General features: G+C 39.0%; 1 long non-coding RNA gene and 2 other non-coding genes across 3 annotated transcripts in view; all 3 read left to right on the plus strand.

The window, feature by feature from the left end:
• LOC107293643 overlaps positions 1 to 7960 on the plus strand; it is a 17179-nt gene that overhangs the window by 5189 nt on the left and 4030 nt on the right. The window contains exons 4-9 of the long non-coding RNA XR_001549030.1: positions 3 to 124; positions 1039 to 1160; positions 2427 to 2548; positions 2846 to 2966; positions 3613 to 3689; positions 4089 to 4210. This is a non-coding gene — a long non-coding RNA (uncharacterized LOC107293643). The remainder of the gene's footprint in view (positions 1 to 2; positions 125 to 1038; positions 1161 to 2426; positions 2549 to 2845; positions 2967 to 3612; positions 3690 to 4088; positions 4211 to 7960) is intronic.
• Positions 2268 to 2358, plus strand: LOC114923041. The gene has a single exon (XR_003810559.1). It is a non-coding gene; the product is annotated as a small nucleolar SNORD12/SNORD106 (small nucleolar RNA).
• On the plus strand, positions 2687 to 2777 carry LOC114923040. The gene has a single exon (XR_003810558.1). It is a non-coding gene; the product is annotated as a small nucleolar SNORD12/SNORD106 (small nucleolar RNA).

Below are 7960 nucleotides of genomic sequence, written 5' to 3' on the forward strand. Positions count from 1 at the left end.
AGGATTCAAATGAATCAATGAAGAAATAGCAGAACTTTTGTACTAGATCTCTGGGAAAAAAGGAGTCATGTAAACCTAAGAAAAATGGAGCTGGCTGTTTCAAGCGCATCCAGGAAATATAAAGGTAAAAAAATTGTTTGGTGTTGTTATTAAATGTACTTATTAAAAGTAATCCCACTATCCAGTTTGCTAAATGGAACATTCAGAAGGACTCTGAAATGTTACATTTCCCTCCTGGGCAATGCTGATCTGAATGTTCTGACCCGTGGTTGTCCAGACAATTTAGTTCTAGAACATTTTAAAACCAGAATGGTTGGGTTGATTTGGTCCTAGAGGAAACAACAGCATATTGGAGTTCTTTGGAATCAAATGCTTTGCATTTCTCTATATAATGACTTTGTTGGAGACTGTACCATAGATCATCCTGGAGCAAATTCTGCCTCTCCCAGGAGCTCATGGGATAACACAACTTTATGGATAAAGACTAAAATGTGCAGTATGAGTTATCTGCTCAACCTTGTTTTAAAGATTTTGGAAAGGTTGCACCACTTTTCTTTGGGGTTAAAGAATTAGAGGTAATATTAAAAGCTTCAAGTTGAAGTCAATTTTTTTAAAATTTTCAATGGATCAATGCACTTTGAGAAAATGTGGGTGGAAAACTTGGAAATTCTAGTCGAGATTGATGAAATTGATTCATAAAGCTGCTGAGGTGAATGCATTTATAGCAAATTGACTGAAAAGACAGTTCCAAGAAAATCATTATTCAATGTTTTTTCCTTAAATGTTCTGTGCTGATAACTGTAGCAGTAAATGGAGAAGGATACAAGCCAGTTTGGTTGTGGCTTGTTTGAACTGTCCATAGTTTTGGCAATGTGATGTATTCCAGATGCCTGGGGTTTAAACTCATTAGCTCCAGTCTGTATGGGCACTACCAGGGAAGTTTCCCACTCTTGATTTAAACTGCTTAGAATTTGTGTAAGCTTGCACCTGGTAAGAACCATATGGCATTCGTTGAAAGCAAAGCTTTAATTTACTNAGGATTCAAATGAATCAATGAAGAAATAGCAGAACTTTTGTACTAGATCTCTGGGAAAAAAGGAGTCATGTAAACCTAAGAAAAATGGAGCTGGCTGTTTCAAGCGCATCCAGGAAATATAAAGGTAAAAAAATTGTTTGGTGTTGTTATTAAATGTACTTATTAAAAGTAATCCCACTATCCAGTTTGCTAAATGGAATATTCAGAAGGACTCTGAAATGTTACATGTCCCTCCTGGGCACTGCTGATCTGAATGTTCTGACTTGTGGTTGTCCAAACAATTTAGTTCTAGAACATTTTAAAACCAGAATGGTTGGGTTGATTTGGTCCTAGAGGAAATAACAGCATATTGGAGTTCTTTGGAATCAAATGCTTTGCATTTCTCTATATAATGACTTTGTTGGAGACTGTACCGTAGAACATCCTGGAGCAAATTCTGCCTCTCCCAGGAGCTCATGGGATAACACAACTTTACGGATAAAGACTAAAATGTGCAGTATGAGAATTATCTGGTCAACCTTCTTTTAAAGATTTTGGAAAGGTTGCACCACTTTTCTTTGGGGTTAAAGAATGAGAGGTAATATTAAAAGCTTCAAGTTGAAGTCAAATTTTTTAAAATTTTCAATGGATCAATGCACTTTGAGAAAATGTGGGTGGAAAACTTGGAAATTCTAGTCGAGGTTGATGAAATTGATTCATAAAGCTGCTGAGGTGAATGCATTTATTGCAAATTGACTGAAAAGACAGTTCCAAGAAAATCATTATTCAACGTTTTTTCCTTAAATGTTCTATGCTGATAACTAGCAGTAAATAGAGAAGGATACAAGCCAGTTTGGTTGTGGCTTGTTTGAACTGTCCATAGTTTTGGCAATGTCATGTATTCCAGATGCCTGGGCTTTAAACTCATTAGCTCCAGTCAGTATGGGCAGTACCAGGGAAGTTTCCCACTCTTGATTTAAACTGCTTAGAATTTGTGTAAGCTTGCACCTGGTAAGAACCATACGGCATTCACTGAAAGCAAAGCTTTAATTTACACATAAGAAAAAGAGTAAGAAATTAAAGAGCCTGGGGCTCATATTGTACTAAACTGGTGCAGTGTTGCAAATAAAATAACCTCGGTTATAAAGTGAATTGTGCTACTACTAGGAGCGGGGAAAACTTCGAAACAAGGAAGTTACAGTTATGGTTGCAAATACTCTGAAAATCCTCCCTTCTCTGGTGTGTCTTTAGAGCTGATGTGTATGATGACTAAAGCTTTTTTCCCCATCAGAGCGATACTGTTGATCTTACTGTATTAGCCAGTTCTTGTCTGATTCATCAGCTGGGGTGCTTGCTTATTCTTCAGGCAGACTAGCCTATAATGTAATTGCTAGGTCTTGTGTCATTTTAGGATTCAAATGAATCAATGAAGAAATAGCAGAACTTTTGTACTAGATCTCTGGGAAAAAAGGAGTCATGTAAACCTAAGAAAAATGGAGCTGGCTGTTTCAAGCGCATCCAGGAAATATAAAGGTAAAAAAATTGTTTGGTGTTGTTATTAAATGTACTTATTAAAAGTAATCCCACTATCCAGNAAACTTCGAAACAAGGAAGTTACAGTTATGGTTGCAAATACCCTGAAAATCCTCCCTTCTCTGGTGTGTCTTTAGAGCTGATGTGTATGATGACTAAAGCTTTTTTCCCCATCAGAGCGATACTGTTGACCTTACTGTATTAGCCAGTTCTTGTCTGATACATCAGCTGGGGTGCTTGCTTATTCTTCAGGAAGACTAGCCAATAATGTAATTGCTAGGTCTTGTGTCATTTTAGGATTCAAATGAATCAATGAAGAAATAGCAGAACTTTTGTACTAGATGTATGAAAAAAAGGAGTCATGTAAACCTAAGAAAAATGGAGCTGGCTGTTTCAAGCGCATCCAGGAAATATAAAGGTAAAAAAATTGTTTTGTGTTGTTATTAAATGTACTTATTAAAAGTAATCCCACTATCGGCCGATCTTCTTCTTCACCGGCCCTCGGAGATCGTCCGGACAGCTGGAGGAGCCGCCGCTCCTCTGCAGCCGGATAGGGGCCTCCTCGACGGAAGTCGCACCCTCCAGGGCGACTTTGGACCCGTATAAGGGTCCGCCGACGAAGGGAAAGCTAGCCGACGAGGAGACAAGTCTCCCCGTGCGACTAGTGACGCCGCGAACCGGAACCGGAAGTGCAGTGTTGCATATAAAATAACCTCAGTTATAAAGTGAATTGTGCTACTTTGATCTAGGAGCTTGACTGCAGTTGCCAGAGTTGTATGGTTTTTAAAAATGCCACAGAATTTAATCAGACTGTAATTGAAAGAATCAAAATATAACAGCTATTCTATGTGATTGTCTCCTATCAAGTGTGCTTGAAAGTCAAGTACTCTTAAGACAAAGGGACTGCAAAACATGTAGCTCAGTGGAGTATGATGACTTTTGTTAACGTCGTATCGACTATGCTGATCAAGCATGTCTGATTCTACTGATGCCCAAGTCTTCATGTTGCACATTTTATATTTGGAGCCAGATGTAAATCTTAATTCATGTGGCTTGTTTTTCAGGAGTGTTGTGCTTAGCTTGAAGCGCTGGTGATAAAAGAAGCTGCATCACATTTTGCTGTGATTGCTACTCCAGAAAGGTTTGTTTTACTTAGCATACAAATGTTCATACCTTATTTATATAATTACTTTGGAACAAATGTACATTATATCTGTAAAGTATCCACTGTATGTTTGATGGGCTACCGTATCTCATCATGGAGGGAAGCATATAGATAATGGTGCTTTTTCTCTTAGTGATCTATAATAACTCTAGCACTGCACATAACCTGGGCTGAGATATTTTGCTAAACTACTTTTTGTACTGTTTTTAGACAAACTTGATCTGTAAACAAAGCTGATGTGTATAATTCAACAAACTGCTTGAATGAGCCATGCATATGGGAATTGAGCACTAAGTTGTTAGTGGAAAGGATTTAGGGTTTTTATTCAATTCTGCTGCCTTAAACCCATACTGAACATTTTTTCTTCTTTAACAGATTCCCAACTGCCATGTGATGCTTACAAGAGCAGCGTGAGATTGACTGGCTGGAAAATAATTTAAATTCAGTAGTGCTAATGCTCAATAAATACATTATTTGCACTGTAGCAACATTAACTGGTATGAATCCTCAGTGATAGAACAAAAACAGTTTTTCTTCTCTACAGAGACAGTCTCTCAGTTCATGGGTTCACAACTGGCCCTGTATGAGCAGGGTATGTAGTAGTTTGTTGGGATAGTTAACAAAGGGTGTATCTTGGTAGGACAGTTTGTGCTGTTGTACACCTACAGATTTATGACATCACCAGGTAACTGGAACAAGTAAAAATGATCTCTCGTTTCTTAAATTTATTAGATTTATATCTTTCATTCAGGAGCTCAAGAAACTTTCATTTTCTCCCACAGCATTGAGTGTTGTATGTTAGACTGAGAATGATTGGCCCAAAGTCAACCATTGAGCTTCTGGAAAAAGTGGGCTAGAACTTTGCTTTCCCCGGTGCCAACTCAGTATCTGAATCTGTGTATACAACGAGCTCTCTTTTGGGTTACATAGCTAATACAGCACACGTAGCTAGTAACCAAGAACTGTAGGAGGGAATATTGAAAGGACAGTATTTGCATATTAAGCTGGAGTGGTGTCCTGTTGTAGATCATTGATAGTCAAGGTTGAGAGATAACATTTATTCCAATTTATATAGCTACCCATCTCATATTGGGCAACTTATAGACAGGCGTCAAGTTTGCCCAGGTGACTTGAGAAAGGTTTCCTGCTTTTTGTCTCCTGATGAGCCAGCTTGTCACACTGCATGGCAGATACCCAAAGGTTGGACTATTTGTGTTCCTAGAAGAACATGTGTGCTTGTGCTCTGCACTAGTCATATGCTGCATTGGGTAATATGGTACACTTGCTGAGAGTGTAGATGTTGTAACCAGCCCTCTGGGTATGAGGATGATTGGAACTTAATTGCCATTCATGTTCACAAAGAAGTTAGCAAAATAAGACCTGGTATGTTTTTACATACATGCAGCCAATGCAATCAGAGTGGATTATAAGGTGAGTCAAGCATTGGACTGAGTTAAATGCATCCTTAGTGTTTGTTCCAGCCTTAGTGAATGCAATGTTAAACGCCTCCTTAATGAAGTAGCAAACTTCAGTTTGTCTAATTCTAAAACAGCTGTATAAGGATAGTTAATATTGGCTTTCCCTTATACAATTTGAATTTTATACCCTGCCTTTGATGGAAGACTTAAGAGTGGTTTAATAATATACAAAAATCTACTGCACAGCAATCCAACAACTTTTAATTTTTCATAAGCATAGACACATCAGATTTGTGATCTTCCTAGTACACAAGTCACAAATATTCAGTTGTCTCTTAGCTGAAAAGTTTCTCTTGTCTAATGCTGATATTCACAATTTATTGCTTTCCAAATTCCCATCTTTGCTTATAAGTAGGTATTATTTAAATGTATTCTAGAAAATTTAGCTCTCCTTCACAAGATTTTGCCCCTCAAGGTAGGTCAAGATTAATTTGTCAACATCTACATCAATGATTAAAGTTCACCTAATGTGATGTTTCTCATCCTTAGCAATTTTTAAAATGTGTGAACTTCAAGTCTCAGAATTCCAGGACACTGGCTAGGGAATTATGGGATTTGAAGTTAAGTCATTTTTCCGTAGAAAAGGCAGGATTTAGAGGTAATTTACGACTTTGAAAAGACCTGAAAAATTTTGGAGCTGCTTTTGACTGAATTTGCTTAATTACTGTATGATTCACTTGATAACCATGGCAAAAAAATGGTAAAATTGGGTGTGACTCACTTAACTGCTTTGCTTAGCAACAAGTTATTGAAGACTACCTATAAAAGCGCCTCTAATTTTGTGTGTGTATGTACGTAGGTGCTTGGGGCCTGTTGATATAGATGTGGGAACAAAACGATTCATGCATGTAGATCAAATACAAGGCCTGGGGGCCGGATGCGGCCGGCGAAGTGGTTTCATGTGGCCCGCAAACCCATCCTGGAAACTGAGGGAAGGGGCCCACAGTGAGGCTCCTCCAGTGGACCATGCCTTGGCAATTGCCCCGGTCCCACCCCCTTCTGCCAGAGACCCTCAGATCTGTCCCACTCCTGCCCAGGCCCCCACAGCCACCCTTGACGGGAACGATGTAGAGCTGGCCATGCCCACTCAGTAGGCCACACACACTCCCATCCACGCCCATCCAGTAGGCTGCACCCACCCTGGTCACACCTACCCGGTCCCCCAAGGGCAACCCACAATGCTGATGCAGCCCTCAATGAAATTGAGTTTGACACCCCTGATATAGATACTTTGTAAGGAAAAGTTAAAATAATTACATTCACACAAGCATATGCTTAAATAAATTTAGTTACATGAGCATGTACCTCTTACATCAGACAAAATTCAGTGGGTTTGCTTTTCTGTGGCTTCATCTTAAAAACCTGAATTAAAAAAGACAGCTTAATTGTGCCCCAATATGTATTAAACAATTAAGACAAATCCCAAAGATCTGTATTTGTTCTGGTTTTCCATTTTGTGTTAAAGACTTCAGAGGGTGCTGCTTTCCCACTTTTTGCTCTGATGCAAAGAGCATTTACATCAAACAGTTCACTATTCCACATGCATTTTACTTTTCACTTGAATGGGAGACATAATTAGTTTACAGATAACATTTTTGTTTTTGCTTTATATTAATGGGAGGAACACACCCATTTACCACATGTCCTTTAAAATGCAGAATGAAAGCTATTTTAGGTTTCAATGGATAATTCAAAGCTATTCTATCTCCCTGGAAGAGTTACTTTACACCAGAGGGCCCAGTCAACTTTATAGTGGCCTTTAAAGCATGTTATCTATGCTAATGAGTCAAGAACCACATCTTTCTGATTTACTGGAAGCATACTCTTTGTGGAATCTCATAAACCCATGCCTTGGGAGTTTTATCTGCAAGGTTTGATGGCAAATCTGGTCATTGATCAGCAGACTAATGGTAGAAAGTGGCTCAGGAATTCTGGGTGTTCATAAAATTCCACAGTTCATAAAAGAACCATAGTTCCCCACCTCTGCTCTAGGGAATTGGGTCACTTAGCAAATTGCAGCCTCCTGCCTCACCCCATGGTAATCTTCATGTCAGAAATTGATATTGAAGCCCAAAGTGAACAGAAGAGATCAATTTGCTGAGTGACCTGGTTTCCTAGAACAGTGGAGAGTTATGGTCCTTTTAGGACCTCTGGATTTCAACTCCCAGAATTCTTGAGTCAGTGTGGCTGGCTTAGGAATTCTGGGAGTTGAAGTCCACACGTCATAAAGGGGCCTAGTTCTTCACGTCATTCAGCAATTTGCAGCCTCCTCCCTCACCTCATGGTAATCTTCATGTCATCTTGCTTAGAAATCATTACTGAAACCCAAAGTGAGCAGAGATGTCTCCTGGGTGAATTTCTTTGCTATGTTCACCATGGTTAAAACAACTACAAGCCTTTCAAATTTCTCAGCACTAAAACGTTTATGAAGAGCTAAATAAAGGGGAGGAGGGGGATTTCTGAGTATGACAAAAAGCACATTTCTCAAGTGTTTTTAATTGTGCGGGACTTCCTGCATTTGTTAGCATCTCTGAAAATGCCTTGCCCATTTCCATCCTTGTTGCTATTTTTCTGAACCTCTCCTTAGTGCACGTTTCCTACAAAGGGTGGTGGTGATAGAATTAAATAAGTTTACAATCCACTCTAAATATTTAATCAACTTCAATTTAAAAGTTAAGAAAGTGTGCTTTTGCTTTTTGGTAGCTTTTCAGCATTTCACCCAGTTAGGATATTTCCCAGATAGATAGGTAGATACACGGGGGGGGGGGG

This window comes from Protobothrops mucrosquamatus, unplaced genomic scaffold, assembly GCF_001527695.2.
Source record: "Protobothrops mucrosquamatus isolate PMUCROS unplaced genomic scaffold, P.Mucros_1.0 scaffold1678, whole genome shotgun sequence".
NCBI lineage: Eukaryota > Metazoa > Chordata > Lepidosauria > Squamata > Viperidae > Protobothrops > Protobothrops mucrosquamatus.